At 46.2% G+C, this 16944-nt stretch overlaps 1 protein-coding gene across 1 annotated transcript in view; it reads right to left on the reverse strand.

The window, feature by feature from the left end:
* Positions 1 to 16944, reverse strand: part of LZTS1 (leucine zipper tumor suppressor 1) — a 50379-nt gene that overhangs the window by 12406 nt on the left and 21029 nt on the right. The window contains exon 2 of the mRNA XM_035022493.1: positions 4181 to 4305. The gene's annotated coding sequence lies outside the window, so the exon portion shown is untranslated. The remainder of the gene's footprint in view (positions 1 to 4180; positions 4306 to 16944) is intronic.

Here is a 16944-nt window from a genome sequence, read left to right on the forward strand (position 1 = left end):
CAGACTTGCTATCTATGTACTCAGGAAGGACAAGGCATAGCGGCACATTTGTATTCCTGGGAAACAAATCCCTACTGGCCCAAAGTACTGTATGTACTTAGGGTAAAAAATAAGCAATCACGCAGATCCTGGAGGTTCAAGAAGGGGAAAGAAAGAGGGAAGAGGACAAGAGAGGAAAAATAAAGGAGCCATAGAACCTCTCACTGAGCATGTCACAGCAACATTCTCCTGCATGACCTCCTACTGACTTTCCAGAAAGAGTCAAACAAGAATTAGACTCCAGGTTTAAGAGAAGGGAAGAAAAGAAAAGAACAGCCAAAAACATCTGGTAGAAAAGGATCCCCTAGCCTATACTTCTCAAAATTTGGCCCCAGGGAATTCAGGAGACTTCCCCCCCAGTACCAGGCCAGTCCTCCCTGTCCCCTACTTGACCCCACCCCCTGCCTGCCCTCAGTATGGCTGCTACAACAGGACCAGAAATCTTGGAATCTTGGAATCTTGGGAAGCCCTCCCTTTTGAGCTGCTTCTACTCCCAGCACAGCTGCTTTTCCCCCACACCAGTTTGCACTCTCCTTCCCCAAAGAAACCAGGGCTCATGCCAGAGCGACATATCTCTCTGATCCCCTTTTATGGAATGTGGAGATGGAGACATGGAGTTGAAAAGGGGTCTGTCTAGACTCAGGAAGGTGAGAAAGAATATTACTCACCCTCCCATCCCAAACCCTGAGGAAAAGCAGCTATGGCCTTGCCCACAGGAATCCAGACTTTTGGCCTAGGAAGAGTGAGCATCTTTACCCACTGTCTCCTCTGCCCTTGCCCAGTCTGGAGAGGTCGCTCACAAGATCAGCATGCTCAGCCTCCGGAAGGGTTATTTTTCCATCCGCTCCACCTTCTCTCCCCCCTTCCCCTCCCCCTGTCTCTCCTCCCCTCTCAGTCACTGCCCAGGGAGTTGTCCTGCAGGAAGGTCCAGCAGGAACCCACTGCCTTGCTGTGGGACATCTCTGCACTCTGCCTGGCACCCTCCCACCAAGATGCCAAAGCCCAGTGCTCACTGGAGACTTTGGGGAGGAACAAATAGCTTAGTCTTAGATTACTGACTTAACTAATGACTCCCTGAGATGCGAGCAAGGAAAGGAAGTGAAACCAGAGAAACTGCTGTATCACCCGAGTGCACCTCCTCCTCCACCCCACCCTCCCATGCTCAGACTCCAGGTTCCTGCAACACTGTTTCCTAAGACTTGAACAGACTTTGGAACTGCTTCAAAGAGGGTCCATAAGGTGAAAGGCAGCAGGCATTGGAGGGAGCAGCCACCTAGACTGTGATGAACAGGCTCCCTCCAGGCAAGGTATCTCACCAATGCTTGCTCTGGTACCTGACATGCTGCTCTTAGAGCCTTCTTCATCCACTAACTTTAATTTTAATCCCTTTGTAAAATACTGAAATACTATAAAAATAATCTAAGTAACTTGTGCAGAATTGACAATTGTTAAAATGCTACTTGTTTTAGAAATAAAACATCTCAAAGTTAAAATCCCCATTACTTCTTCCTTTCTCCTTTTCTCCATATCTCTCTCCCCAGGGAGAATCCCTATCGTGGATTACGTATGTACATTTTTTAAATCATTAAATATTCTTAACATAAAGAATAGTATAGGTATTGCTTTTTTACTTTACATAAATGGTATCCTGATGTATGTATCATTCTGCAACCTTGATTATTTTATTCAACATGATATATTTGGGACCAGTTCATGTTCCTTCTTTTACCTGCTGCGCAGTAGTATCCTACTACATTTCACTCATTCCTCCCTACTCAGATGTTTCCATTTTGTTGCTAAAATACTCTTGTATATCACTACTTCTCCACATGGGTGGGAAGTTTTCTAGGATTTATTTTCTTTGAGTCTTAGATGTCTAGTTTTTAGGAGAGGTGACATCTGAGACCCTTATTGGCCAATACATCACAAGAGGGCAGTAAGAATGGGACAGAAACCCCAAATCACACTTCACCATATTCCTCTGGGGTGAGGAAGTGGCACACTGCTGTTGTTAATAAGAGGGTGCCACTGGCAGAGCGGAGGCAAGAGGCAGCAACCCTGTGATGGAGTGGGGGTGGGGGCGGGGAGGGGGTAAAGGAGTTTTGACTAAACAGAGAGATCATCCTGTTGCAAGTGATGGAGGGCCTCCCTGCTCTGAGGCAGTCTGGACAATGAGGGCAGCATCTTCCATGGTCAAAGTTTCATAATGCTAGAGATAGTAGGACCTCAGAGATCCTTTACCCCAACTCCTTTACTACACAAAGGCTACATGGAAGCCCAGAGCAAGGAAGGGACTTGCCCAGGTCACATCAGGAGTCCTGGACTCAAAATTCCCATTTTACCAATAGAATAGGGCCAATTGGGTTCCATTTTCCAGTCTGGGGGTGGGGCTCTATGTGGGCCACATGTGTATGGAGGGGCTGTGGGGACTGTGTTTGTGTGTGTGTGTGTGTGTGTGTGTGTGTGTGTAAGGCTGCCTGATAAAAATGGGATTCCATCCTGTGGGCTGGCAGTGCTGCACCATTCAGAGAGGATCACTCAGTGGGTATAGTGACTGAGAAGGCAGAGGAAGCCACTGTAGGCTCCACATGGGCCCCAGCCATAGATGGGGGAGCTGACCTGCCTCCAGGAATGGCTGGTGGTTGCTGGGCTGGGGCCAGAGCTCTGCTTGCAACTGCCTCCTTCCTTCTGGTGGGATGTCACCAGTCTAGGATAATTTTGAGTCTTAGCCATGGGAACCATACCTATGCATCCTCATGTTTAGTTCCATCTGTGGAAGTTGGAGAATTTCACACTATTATTCATTTACATTGTCCCTCAAGGTGGACCATATGCCAAGCAACATGTTGGGTGCTGAGAAAAAGAGGGGCAAGGCCTCACAAGGAACTTGATTTGGTACTGAAACTGTAGCTTCCTCTCAAAGGAAGAATATAGCCCTCTTCCAGGCCTGTCTAGTGTGGCCCTAGGGGAAGACCTGCAGACCACAAGAAGCCTCTCTGCTGGGCCCACATTTGCTACTCAGTGCTTGGCTCACTAGGCACTCAGCCTTCAAGGCCTCGTGATGGCTCCTGCATTATTTAACCTTTCAGGGATGAACGGTTATCTCTCCAATTATCTTTTAAACCTTCCTGAAGGCAGGAAGGGCTGAAGCTTCTTTGTATCCCACACAGTATCGAGCACAGTGCTAAGAACACAGTAGGTGCTCAATACATGATTTTAATAAAGTCAGCTCACAGGGAGCACAGGGATTTACTGAGCGAGCTTGTGGAAGGGAAGGTGAGGCACAGGGAGGATATATGACTTAAACTGAGATCCCACAACAGAGACATAGGAAGCCAAGTCTTCAAACCTAGAATCCAAATCTGGTTTCAATCCAAATTTCCATCTTTTAGACTTTATTTGAGTCAACTGGCCGCTTGGGCAAAGTAAGTTTCCCCTCTCCTTCACTTCCCAGTCCTGTTCCAAGTTTTTGGCCAAGAACAGAAATATGAGGCAGTGTCTGTTTTTAAGGATCTGGTTGAGAGACAAGACAGGTACACCTAAATAAAAAGAGGGTAAAAAGCAGCACTGGTTTAACTGAAAATACAGGAGGGACTGGCAGGAGTTTGCTGAATCGGACCAGCTCTCTCTACCCCCAGCACATGAGTGCTTTTTAATTTTTTTTCTTTTGTATGGAAGTGAGGTAAAGGTTCTCACTGCATTGTCTGCCTGTTACAGATTGAAGGTTTGTGTCCCCCATAAAAATTATATGTTGAAGTTCTAACCCCCAATGTGACCAATAGTATTAGGAGGTAAGCAATTAGTTTCAGATGAGCATGAGGATAGGGCCCTTAGGGTGGGATTGGTGTCCTCACAAGAAAAGACCAGAGAGCTTGCTCTGTTCATTTGTTCTCATTCTGTCTCTCCCTCTCTCTTCCTGTCAAGTGAGAATACAATAAGAAGGTGGCCATCTGAAAGCCAGAAAGAGAGCTCTCACCAGAGACCTAATCTGCCAGTGCCTTGATCCTAGACTTCCAGTCTCCAGAACTGTGGGAAATAAATGTCCGTTGTTAAGCCCCCCAGTGTGTGGTATTTTGTTAGAGCAGCCTGAGCTAAGACAGCACCCCCCCTACACACACACACATACACACACACCAGATACCTGGCAGAAGACACTGCCTGGGCAGTCAGGTTACCCATTGTCTTCACAGTCTTCCCTCCTGCTTCTCTGTCTGCTTGGTGTTGATAGCCCCAAAGTGCAGAGAACTGCTGTTCTTGTGGAGAGTCCTATAATGGAAAGATGCTTGGTGGGAAGTCAGGAAAGCTGAGTTCTAGTTCTAATTCTGCCTCACCCCAGCTCTGGGATACACAAACAGTTCACTTTCTGGACCTACCTGCTAGGACTTCTTTGCTCCTTTAAGCAAAGTCCCCAAAGACAGGATCTGTGCCTGCACAGTTCTGGGTCCATAGGAGGAACCATCAGATACCATTCAATTAGGCCCCCTACATAGTGGTATGTTCTATCTGCATTATCGCATTAGGCCCTCAACAAAGGATCACAGATTGATGGATCTGTTTTGCCATCCAGCATGAGATTTAACATGCCAGCATCTCTATTTCCTTGTGTCAGATGAGCATAGCTGATACCTAACTCACAGAGCAGGTATTCACAGGATTAAATGAAATCACATATTTGATAATGGTCGGCCCCAGTAAGAAGAATGGTACACAGGGGATGAATTTAAACCAAGTGCTTGTGAAATTATAAGTCGGTATCGAAAGATGCTAGAACTAGAGCTTCACATGTCTTGAAGTTAAAAGAGCAGGTCTTTACCTATAAATACAAAGAACAAACTGGTGGTTGCCAGAGGGGAGGGGGGATGGGCAAAATGGGGGAGTAGAAGATACAGGCTTCCAGTTATGGAATGAACAAGTCATGGGAATAAAAGGCACAGCATAAGGAATATAGTCAATGATAGTCAATGATATTGTAATTGCAGTATATGGTGACAGATGGTAGCTGTACTTGTGGTGAGTATGGATAAACTTGTCAAATCACTGTATTATACCTAAAACTAATGTAACATTGTGTGTAAGCTACATTCAAATAAAAAAAAAAAAAAAAGCAGGTCTTTAGGGAAAGATTACCACCCCCCACTCCCACCCCATCTCCCTGTGGCAGGCATGGCTGGATTCATGGGGACTTGCCCAGCAGCCAGACCTGCCTCTCTGCCTCCAAGAGGGCAGCTGGGGCTTGCAGAGATGTGAGAGCAGCTCTGGGGCATCTGCCAGCTGGGGCTGGAGGGGGCGGGGGCTGGGGGTGGCTGGTGGGTGGGCCCCTAGCCAGCTCCCCAGCAGAGGTCTCTCTGGGGCTAAATGGGACATGTGCCCAGAGTTAATTGACTCCCCTTTCAAGATGACTCTCTCCCTGACCCTCTGTTCCTCCCCCTAGTACACTGACTGATTCAGCTTTTCTTATCTAGAATTCCAGTGTTTGTATTCCTGTTCTTGACCTCTCCTCCTATTTGCTGCTCTAGATGAGGGTTGGGGGCTGGGGCTGGGGCCAGGGCTGGGGCAGGTTAATCATCTCAGCTCAGACTGCAAGTCCTCGAAGTTTGGTTGCCTGGAGGGCTCCATGTGCAAGCTCAGTACATATTTTCTGAGTAAACGGGTGAATGAAAACGTGAGAATGGAGGAGGAGGAGGGTGGGGGGAGTGTGGGCCGCATGAGGAATGGCTGAGGTCTGAGGGGGAGCATGTGGCCCCGGGGGTTGGGAGCAGAAGCCCACGCAGCTCTCAGTTAAGTGCACTTGGGTCTGTGAAAAGGCAGAAAGTGAAAGGGAAATCACTGGCAGGCTGAGTCATTCCACTGGGGTGAACAATCGGAAGCAATTCTGCTTCCCACTGCTCAGGAGGAATCAAAAGCCATTCTGCCTGGCAGCCTTTTGTGTGCAGGTCGCAGCTTTCAGCTGTGGCAGAGCCTTCCTCCATCCCAGTGGGCAGCTTGCGATGATTGACATTTCTCCTCAGGAACATGATTACCCACCCATTCCAACCTGCCCTTCTCTCTTCCAAAAATAAAGCCACAGTTACATGCAAAGCTCATGCAAATTTAACCCCACTGCTTTTAGTGCAGCAGCTGCTCCCTGTGAGAAAGCAGAAGGCAAGCCTCATCCACATTCATGACTCAGGTGCCAGTAGGCACAAGGGCCCCTGTGAGCTGGGCAGCACCCAGTGAAGAGAGCCACTTCTCCTGGTAAAGGGGGCAGCATCCAAAGAACAGTGGCTCAGATCTTAAATGAGTGAGTGAGATATCCAGAAGAGGTCTGGGAAACTTCCTAGCTCCTTCCCATCTCATGTGGTCAGACATAAGGAACCCAGGACACTTAGGACTTTGGAGGCCAGAATGCAGGGGTCAGACAGCCCCCCTTCCAGCCAAATCCTTACCACCCTAGAGTGCCCACTGAGCAGGGCACTTCCTGGAAAGGTGGATTTGAAGATAGGTCTGCACTAAGTGACTGAGGGTCAGAACCAATAAGGTCTTGGACAGTGATTAAACAGGTTTTGCCTATTCGCCATCTCTGTGGCTGTCTGAGGTATTGTGAGGCCAAATTTAATTCAGTAGGGAGGAATCTGTAATAAATTAGCAATGTGGGCCATGGTTTAGGAAAGGGGGGTAATGACACACTGTCATCACTGGATACATGACATCCCTGGTTCAGGTACCAAAGTTGGCACCTGGTTAGCCTTTGGCAAATCTTGGCCTCTTGAATTGGATGGGAGAGGTTTCAAGTTCCCTCAGGATTTTTGACTGTGGAATGCCTTTGTGGCTCCACCTCACCAAAAATCTGACTCTTCCTTCACCTCTCCCCAGCTCCATACTGTGCTTCTCTTCACTCTCCAGATCACGTTCCTTGGTCAGAGGAAAATACGACAGGTGAGCTACCTCCATTGCATTCCAGGAGCCTGAGGGAGAGAAAGGGCAACCTGAACAGTGAGAGGGCTTTGAGGGTCACAGAGACAACCATCTAATTACTCTACCTATTCATGAAACCCATCCTAAGGGGGCAGGAGCCCCAGGGCAATCAGGACAAGAAACAAGTTGGTACCAGATCATAGATAGAACAGAAGGGAAAAAGCTTTTAAAATCCTGGGGTGCTGCTTCAATGTTCCACAGTAAGAGGCTACTGATGCCCAAAGAGGTTGGGTTATTTGTCCAAAGCCACATAGCAAGGCACGAGCAGAGCTGGGGCTAGACACTTGGCTTCCTGGCTCCCTAGTTAGTGTTCTTTCCACTTATATCTTTGTTAAATAGGAGAAAAGAAAGACTGGAGTGGGATTATTCTATGCTGAGAGATACTCTTTAAAAATGCTCAGATCAAGAGTCAGACCAAAGATGAAATCAAATCTCCCACCCCATATACCAGCAACCTGTGACTTCATGTGTCATCACCAACCATAAAGAGGAGCTGAGGCCAGGTGATAAGTAGTATCTTTCCTCAGAAAATCAGTGGAAAACTGGAGCTCATGAGTTTGGTTGGTGTGAGTGTATGACAAGAAATAGGAGGTAGCAAGACAGAGTAGAAAGAAGCAGGCAGAGTAGGAGCCTTTTGCACCTACAAGACCCCTGGGAGAGAGCACCATTTGGGGAATAGAATAGGAAGATCTTAAAACAGAAAGCAATGACTCTTCCAGAAGGTAGGGAAGTGTGAGGGAAGGATGAAGGGTGGAGGAAGTGGGGGGAGCATGTGCTTGTCCTAAAGAAGCTCCCCTTCCCTCTTCCCCTTTTCCCTCATCTCCACCACAGACTGGATTTTATACCCAATGAGTATATCCAATATATATAAATGTGTACTGGGGAGCAGGGAAGATACCTGGAAAGTTTTAGTCCACAGAAAGGGATTGGAATTAGGAAAGCCCTGGCAGAGGGCGAAGCTCAGATTCCCGACTCTGGATACTGGAAATGATCTGGAGTGGCTTGAAGAGTTCAACCTGGTCCCTTAACAACTGTGGCTTTTGGGATTTGGAGTTTGTCCATGTGCACCTGTGTTTTTATGTGCTCAATGGCATGGTCTCTCTGTTAGGATCTGTGTGCACAACATGAGAATCCTGTGACCATTCCTGATGAGTCTCCACATGTCCAGAGTTAATGTTCTCTCAGTAACATCTGATGTATCTGGCTGGGGAATTTTGACTTCTGTGTCACCTCTGCCCTGACTTCTCAACCTCCCCACTTCCTGTTCCAGGGTGTGTTCCTGACAGTGAACTTGAAGCCTCACATCTTGCAAAGGAGCCTCTGGTGAGCATCAGGCAATCCCTCTGCCCTCTTGGAGCCTGCTGCCCCCACTGGTTCTGAAAGTAAGATAATTAACCTCTTTCCAAAGCTCAGGGATCCTGTAGGGTTGGCCCTTGGCTGCCCCCAAGTCGCTCATTACTGTCCTCATCACCTCTGTGACACCTTCTGGTAAGGGTTACACAAAAAGAGACCCTGAAGTGCTACATGGAAATGCTGGGAATTGAGGGTTACTACAGCTTTGCTCTTGTTCCTCCTTCCCTGTCATGGTCCAGTGATACTGAATGGTTCATGGTTCCCCCACTTGCCAGTCAGTGCTTTTCCACACAGACTTTCCCCTGCCAGGAAGGACCTCCCTGAGCTTGGATACATCACAGGGAAAGGTGGACAAGCACCTCTTCCTCCCATGGCCTTCCTTGGCTGTGTCATAAGGAAGCAATGCCAGTCCTAAGCCCTACTAGGAAATCAAATCCAAGACCACAAATATCCAGTCCCTGCACTCTAGGGGAGGGGGAGGGTTGGGCATATGGCAACTCCTGCTGGGGGGCTTGGAATAGAAGCTGAGATCTGGGCAGAAGAAGGGGACTTCCAGCTGGGGGCTCTTAGAGAAACCCCAGGAACATCTCCTGTGCTGTGTCCCTTCACTATTTTGAGCTGGTAAAGCACACTGGGTTATCTATTTGCTCAGTGCCTCTATGGACATTAACCATATCTACTTCATCTGATATCTCTGAGGATTAAATCAACAATGCAAGTAGAGCATTTAGACTCAGCACCCAGCTTATTATAAGCACTCAATAACCGTCAGCTATCATCATTTGATATCCCAAACCCTATTTATCTTTCTAGGCCCACCTCAAATGTTGCCTGCTCTGTGGAGCTTCTCACATAAATTTGAGGTATGTCAGTCTCCAGATCCTCTTTGGCAATGGTTCTCAAAGTGCGGCCCCCATACCACCAGCAACAGCTTCATCAGGAGCCTTGTTAAAAATGCACATTCTCAAGCTACCCCAACCCTGATTTCTGGGGACCAACAATCTGTGTTTTAACAGCCTTTCAGAGGAAACTGAAGCTTGAGAACTGCTGTTGTGGTATTTTCTTTGTATTCTATCATTGTATTAATCATAGCCTACCTGAATTATCACTGTAAGCTCCTTGAGGGTAGGGAACTTCTTTTATATTCGGAGGAAATGCTGGGTAAATCCTTGTGAATTTGAGTTAGGTGAGCATTTTAATTAGATTTCATCTGAATAATTTCTAACTTCCCATTTCTCCCAAACCTTGTCTCCTGGTTCCCTCAACCTTCCTGTCCACTCAAGGCCCTGAGGAAAATCTTACCTGCCTTCAGTAAGAGAAGACTATCTTCCTTTCTTCATTCCTGCCTCCCTCCTTTCCTTCCTCTCCCACTTCCATCTTCCCAATCTAGGGCTCATGAAATTAACAGTGAGTGTAGAGTAAGGGTAGAGAGAATTTTTGGAGTATCAGAAAGAGCCAGATATTAAAAAGTTTGGATCAGGGATATAAAATATTGTCCCTGCCCCTGTAATGTTGCAAAAGCTTTAAAAACCTTTTAGGTGCTTCTCAGGTTGAGCAGATCTCTCAAAATGCAAAACCAGGGCAAAGAAATCTGGCCCAAATCCCCTTATACACAGAGTCCTTCAAGGACACCCCTGAACAGCCTGCTTACTATAACCCTTTGCATTATAGTCAGGTGGAAGAGAGCAAAAGGTATGAGGACTCCTTTTAATACTTACCCCATCCTGCTATACTGGCTATAGGGCTCCCTTTCTCTGCCCTGTGGGTAATATAACTAGAAGATGGGGTGACTGTGGCCAGTGAGACACATATGTTGCATAAACATGTTATTTAGCCCGCCTGGCAGCCAGACTTGCTTCTCTCTGTGTCCAACTAAAGCCACCGATTTGCAAACATAGGTTTCCAGGGAACACAGAATCTGTTAACACAGCACAGGCTATAGCAGGGTGAACATAAAATTTGGATACTTTTAAAAGTGAAAGGAGACACTAGTATCAATTACACCAGGACAGCAGACATAAACTGAGGCATATGGTCACCTTATGTATCAGCTATTATTTCTTCCCATGAGGGCCAGGCCATGGATGAGGATGTCAGGAAGGGCATCTCTTGGCCCCCATCCCTTCCTCTCAGCCACTTACTGTTCATTGATTATAAAAAACAAGGAACAGGAAGCAACTAGGAAATAGCTAAATGGACAACTTACCAGGTGCTTTACCTACAGTGATATATGGGTGCTATGAGACCTTATACATCCATCACCTTTGCAGTGGGTTTTTTTTTTTTTAATTCAATTAGCCAACTTATAGTAAATCATTAGTTTCAGGTGTAGTTTTCAATAATTTATTAGTTTCATATAACTCCCAGCGCTCAACACATCACGTGCCCTCCTTAATGCCCATCATCACCCAATTACCCCATCCCCCCACCCACCTCCCTTCCAGCAACCGTCAGTTTGTTTCTTATAGTTAAGCGTCTCTCATGGTTTTTCTCCTTCTCTGATGACTTCCCATTCGGTTTTCCCTCCCTTCCCCTATGACCCTCTATGGTGTTTCCTATATTGCACATATGAGTGAAACCATATGATAATCATCTTTCTCTGATTGACTTATTTTGCTCAGCATAATACCCTCCAGTTTCATTTGCGTCAATGTAAATGGTGAGTATTCATCCTTTCTGATGGCTGAGTAATATTCCATTGTATATATGAACCACATCTTCTTTATCCATTCATCTGTCGATGGACATCTCAGCTCTTTCCATAATTTGGCTATTGTGGACATTGCTGCTATGAACATTGGAGTCCAAGTGCCCCTTCGGATCACCACATTTGTATCTTTGGGGTAAATACCCAGTAGTGCAATTGCTGGGTTGTAGGGTAGCTCTATTTTTAACTTCTTGAGGAACCTCCATACTGTTTTCCAGAGTGGCTGCACCAGCTTGCATTCCCACCAATAGTGTAAGAGGGTTCCCCTTTCTCCACATCCTCGCCAACATTTGTTGTTTCCTGTCTTGTTAATTTTAGCCATTCTGACTGGTGTGAGGTGGTATCTCATTGTGGTTTTGATTTCTATTTCCCTGATGCCAAGTGATGTGGAGCATCTTTTCATGTGTCTGTTGACCATTTGTGTGTCTTCTTTGGAGAAATATCTGTTGCATTGGGTTCTTATCTCATCTGTGCTCACCACAACCCTGGACAGTAAGCAGAGTTCCAGGGGTTACAGCTAGAAAAACTGATTCTAGAACCCAGGACTTGGGTACAAAGGCCAGAGCTTGCCTATTGCCTCATATAGCCTAGTCATGGGGCAAACATGGTGAAAGCAGGATTGAAATGCCTGGTGGGGCAGGCAGAGCTAAGTGTCTCCTCCCAGTACAGGTGTCAGCAGTAACTTTGACAGGTAGAGAGATCTGCCACTGTGGAGGTAAGCTGCTGGGAGTACCCGTGACTTTGTCTGACATTCACAAGTATTTGGGGAACATTTACTATGTGCAGTCACTATCAGGGCTCTATAGACATCGCAGTGAGCAGAACAAACATGTAATACAGAAATACGGAAATCATGTTATACAGAAAATGACAGATGTAGCTTACATTCAAGGTCCTGTACAACCTAACCTCAACCTGCCTTCTCACCTCACCTCCTACTATCACAAGCTTCACCAGCTAAGCACTCTTCCTGACTAGCCCCAGTACTCAGGGTCATGGACGTTCAGGGTTGCGTCTGACATCTAGAGTGACCTCCTTCCTAGCACCCCTGACAGCTCCCAGGGACCCATCTAGTCCTTCCCTTCTCCGTGTCTTTGCCTGTGCTGCTTCCTCCCATCTGAGGCACAATGCCTCTGCCTTTCCTGGATCCAGCACTCCCTGCCTTCTTCTGCTCCATACTGTGTTTTGCTGAGTAATGATTTTGTCAACTAAATCAATAAACTCTTTCTGAGCCCGGATTCTAATGTCTACACCAAAGAATCAAGATCTCCTAGCAAGCTCGGGCTTTTACTCCTGCCTTTTGTATTTCTCAAGTCACATCTTCAATGTGTAAGCCCAGTACCACCTCTGCGTCTTACTCCCTGAAGGCAACTTCATCTCTACAATACACAGATAAGTAGAAGCACTAGGAGCAAACTCCCTCAATTCCCTGAACTCATAAACTTACCTACAGTTGAAGTGATTCCTGCCTCCTTTGGTTCTGTCACAATGGAATGTCTTCACATCAGGCTAATCCTTCTAGCCATGGCATGATTCCATCAAATCCAGCCTTCTCAGGGGCCTGGCACTAACAATTATGTTCTATTCCTTCTATTTCTCCAAGTTCTGGCTTTCTATTATTCCCTCTCATGAGCATTTACACATGCACAAATCTGTCAACTCAAAAGCAACACAGCAGCTCCTGAACTCCATTTCCACCCCCTAGGAATTACTGCCTTTCCTCCTGTTCACAAACAAGCTTCTTGTAAGAGAAGGCCATACTCACTATTGCCACTTGCTCATTTCCCACTTGTCCTCTGTCTACAGAAGCCTGGCCTTTGTCCCTTATAATCCACTAGAAATGCTCTCCAGGGATGTTGGTAAGTCCAACTCACACTTTTTAAGTTACAAACTTGATCTCTCAGTCACTCCATATTTGTTTGTTCAGTTTTTTTTTCCCCCCACTCCATTCCTTTTGAAATACTCTTTTCTCGGCTTGTATGATACTATGATCTCTTGGCTTTCCTCCTGTCCCCTTGGCCTCTCTCTGTGTCATTTTTCACTCTTTTGATCTGAAAGGTTGGTGTTCTTCAGGTTACATCCTGGACTCTATCCTCTGCTCCTGGTTGGTCTATCCTTTCTGATGGCTACAGCTGCATCCACATGGTAACGATTTTTGGATCTGTGTTCATAACCAAGCCTCTATACTGAGCTCCTGACCTTAATATCCAACTGCTTGCTGGCCATCTTCACTGGGATGGGCCACAACATCTCAAAGTCAACATATGCAAAATGGAATTCACCATTCTCTTCCTTGCTGTTACCCACCTTTCCTGAGTCCCTCCTTCTAGGTTCCTAGTCTTGGAGAATAGTACGACTGTGACCAAGCCAGAAATCTGACCCCAAGAAACTTGATGAAGTCCAGAACCTTTTACTCCTTCTTCTCACTCCTATATCTGACCAATTACTAAATCCTGTCTTCTTAGTGATTTTCCTCAAAACCAGCATTTTCCTCCAATTCCACTGCCCTATCTTAGTCTAAGTTTCTATCATACTTCCCTTGGGATATCAATAGGTCTGTTATTTGCTCTGTTCCAACCTCTCCCAAAGCTTCTCTATTGCCCAAAGAATAAAATCAGAATTTCTTAACATGGCAGAGAAGGCCTTCATGATTAGAACTGTTTATCTTTGTATCTCCATAACATATGGCACTGCTGCCTTCCCTCCCCTTACCCTTTCCTCCATCCATTTTGACTGACTTGAGATCTGTAAATGTGTAGTATTCTTCCACAGGTTTTCCCATGCTGCTCCTTAGACCTAACTCCCTGAGACTTTCCCGAGACAGGGCTTCCAACAGGAGGCCTTCCTATGTCTTTAATACACCCTCTGCTTGTTCTTATAACAGTGTGAATCACACTGTAGTTCAAGTCCTCTGTATTCATACCTCTTTCTCAACAGATTACATGACTATTTTATATACTGTTCTCCCAGCCCAGAGCTCAATAAATGTTTGTTGAATAAACGGATAAGCATGTGTTTAAAAATCATATTCTAAAAAAAATAAAATAAAAATCATATTCTATTTTATAGTTCATGGGTTCCACGAGCTACCCTTTCCTAGCTGGAACACCAGGAAACACTAAAACAGTGGGAATTTACAAACTTTTTTATCCCTAATCCCCACCCCCAGAACACACAAGGTAGCCTGGAACACAGCTGTGACAATTTTGGCTCCGCCATGCTTTAGAGAAGGCTTCTCTGGGTGGCACCTGTGCCTCAGTGGCCCCCTGTCTGAGTTCCTGGTCCAGGGCTCTGGGTCTGTTGGTTTGTAGGTTTGTGTGTTGGACTTCCTCATGGGGTAAGTATACAGTTGAATGACATAACCTGATGGGGCCGAGTATGCACTGGATTCAACATCTTTATTGGTGCTGTGTTTTTCTAAGTTATCTGTACTCTGAGTTCCACTCTGCGAAGAGAATTCTGCAAAAAGACCAATTGTGCCAGGACTGGAAATTCCTGGGATAGTAGACTGCAGTACTAAAACAGGAAAAGTCTCACTAAAACCCAGATGAGTTGGTGGCCTTATCTCATCAGGAAATTGGGATTAGCACAAAAGAAGACTGAATTAGTTCTCAGTGACACCTTGACCTGGCCCTTGGCTCCTCATCAGGTGGCTCTCTGGGCTGACTTGACAGGAAACAAAGATAGAGTGGCTGGATGTGTGTGTCTCAAATGGTTTACCACTCAGGGGTGTGGTCTTGGGCTTGTGGAGGGAAGCGTCTGTCAGGCCACAGTGGAGGGCAAGTGTGGAGGAGAGGTGAGTTAATTTGCAGGGTGGGAGGGAAGAAATGGAAAAATTGAGCACATCCGTTAGCTCCTATCTCCACTCCTCCTCAATTCCCTGCTTTCCAGCGGACCCAGAGAGAGGTGAGCAGGGAGTGGGGCAAGGGCCTGAGCCAGAGGAGGAAATCCAAGTGGTTGTGGGAGGGGAAAACCAGAGGGAGGGGAAGAGAATGGACCAGTGAGGATGAAGGAAGAAAGAGGGAAAGTGGATAGCAGCAGGAGGAGGGGCAAGGGCCATCACTGTGATGTAAATGCAATGACTGGGAAGCGGGGGAGGGGGGAACTGAGGGCGGGAGGGGGAGGGTACTGGGCAGAAACAGCAGTGGAGATGAAGGCAAAGATTCTATCATAGCTGTTGGTTATGGAGATCTGATTTCTTTTGTGCAGGCGTCACATGCTGGGTGAGCTGTTATTAACTAAAAGAAGTCAGGGCTTAGTAGCAAGGAGGTGTTTGGTTGAGTGCATCTTAGCATGGTAGAAGAAATGGGACTGGAGCACATTTTAATGGGAAGAGCAGTCTTTAAAGCTACCAGCCACCTATCCCTTACCCCATGACCACCACCATGACCCCCCCCCCCCCCCCAAAAAAAAGCATAAGAGGGTTATCATGAAACTATCAAGAAATAATATAATCGTGGGAGAAATTTGTTTTATTTTATACATCTTAACATACTATGGCTTGAAGAGTGAACAAATGTTAAAGGTGTCCCCAGGATCAGACATCAGGATGGAAGGTAAGTATAAGGTTGGTATTTATTTTAACAGAACAAAACAAAAAAATGGTTTAAAAACTGGGCCTTTATCTGGGGATTTTCTCTTTGAAGTTTCCACTCTGGAGGATTTTCATTCAGAGAGTTGAAGGGTAGAGGGGAGAGTGGTAGAAAACTCCAGCAACCCCAGGTGGGAAAACTGTCCTAAAAGCACCCTTTTCTCCATTTCTACCCATCTCAGGGGTTAGAATCTAGTGCAAGATCCAAAACAGCAGGATTTATCAGCATCTTGGAAACTTCCCAGGGGGTTATGCATGTCTATTGCCAAGTCTGGCTTGGTGCAAAGTTGGGGAATTCTGAAACCAGAGGGAAGCTGGCAATAGGAGAATGCGTGTGAAAGCCCCTCCATGCAAGCAGGAGTGTCCTGGTATGGGAAAGAAGTGTAGAAATAATACCATCAACTGTGAGTCCCTTGAAATGTCTCACTCACCACTGTATCATTTGGCACAGCACCTGGTGCACAGTTGGGGCTCAGTAAATGCTCACTGAATGAATGAATGAATGAATGAATGAATGAACAAATGAATGAACAAACAAATGAACTTCCTGCCTTAGGTTTCTTCTAGCTCAAATCAATCTTCCATACTGCAGCAGCTAGACGTTACCTTGCTAAAACACAGACCTGATCCGTTCATTTTGAAGTCCTTTTCAGCTTCTCCCCTTGGGAAAATTGTCTTAATTTCCTTCCTCAGAGACCTGCCCTCTCATTCATGACTCTACATGACCTGAGTCCCAGCCCCCCTTTCCAGTTCTGTTCTCCACTTCTCCTCCACTGGTTCCTCATCATTTCCTCCAAATACCCCACAATACATAATACCCTCAGAGCCTAGCTTGGCTCGATTTAGAATTTCTTTCATAACTTGCTCTTACGACCCAAGCCTTTAGTCTGTGATAACCCACTCTTCAGGGTCCCACAAAAATATTGCTTCCTCCATGAAGCCTTCCTGTCTTTCTTGCTTCCTTGCCTGTGGTTTTACAAGAGAGGGCCTGAAACTATGGCAGCACTGATTTCATGTTATCTCTCAAGTCATTTGTTCTTTACCTCTCTACCAACCCCAAGACTCACACTTTGATTTGTCTCCACATATTCAGCTAAATGACTGTTAAACGAAGGAGTGAGGGAAGCCTGAGAGGCTCAAAGAGGTTGGAAGAAGAAATGTTAGTGGGATGATGTTAGGAAAATATAAAATGGCAGATACCTACCTAGCTTTGCCTCAGAAATTGCTATAATCAGTGCTGAGCTTCCTGTTCCCCAGCCAGCTTCCACCCTAAGGAGTAGAACTTCTACTGACCACAGGA

Source organism: Mirounga leonina, unplaced genomic scaffold (genome assembly GCF_011800145.1).
Source record: "Mirounga leonina isolate KUSES-001 unplaced genomic scaffold, KU_Mleo_1.0 Mir_176, whole genome shotgun sequence".
In the NCBI taxonomy this organism is placed as follows: domain Eukaryota; kingdom Metazoa; phylum Chordata; class Mammalia; order Carnivora; family Phocidae; genus Mirounga; species Mirounga leonina.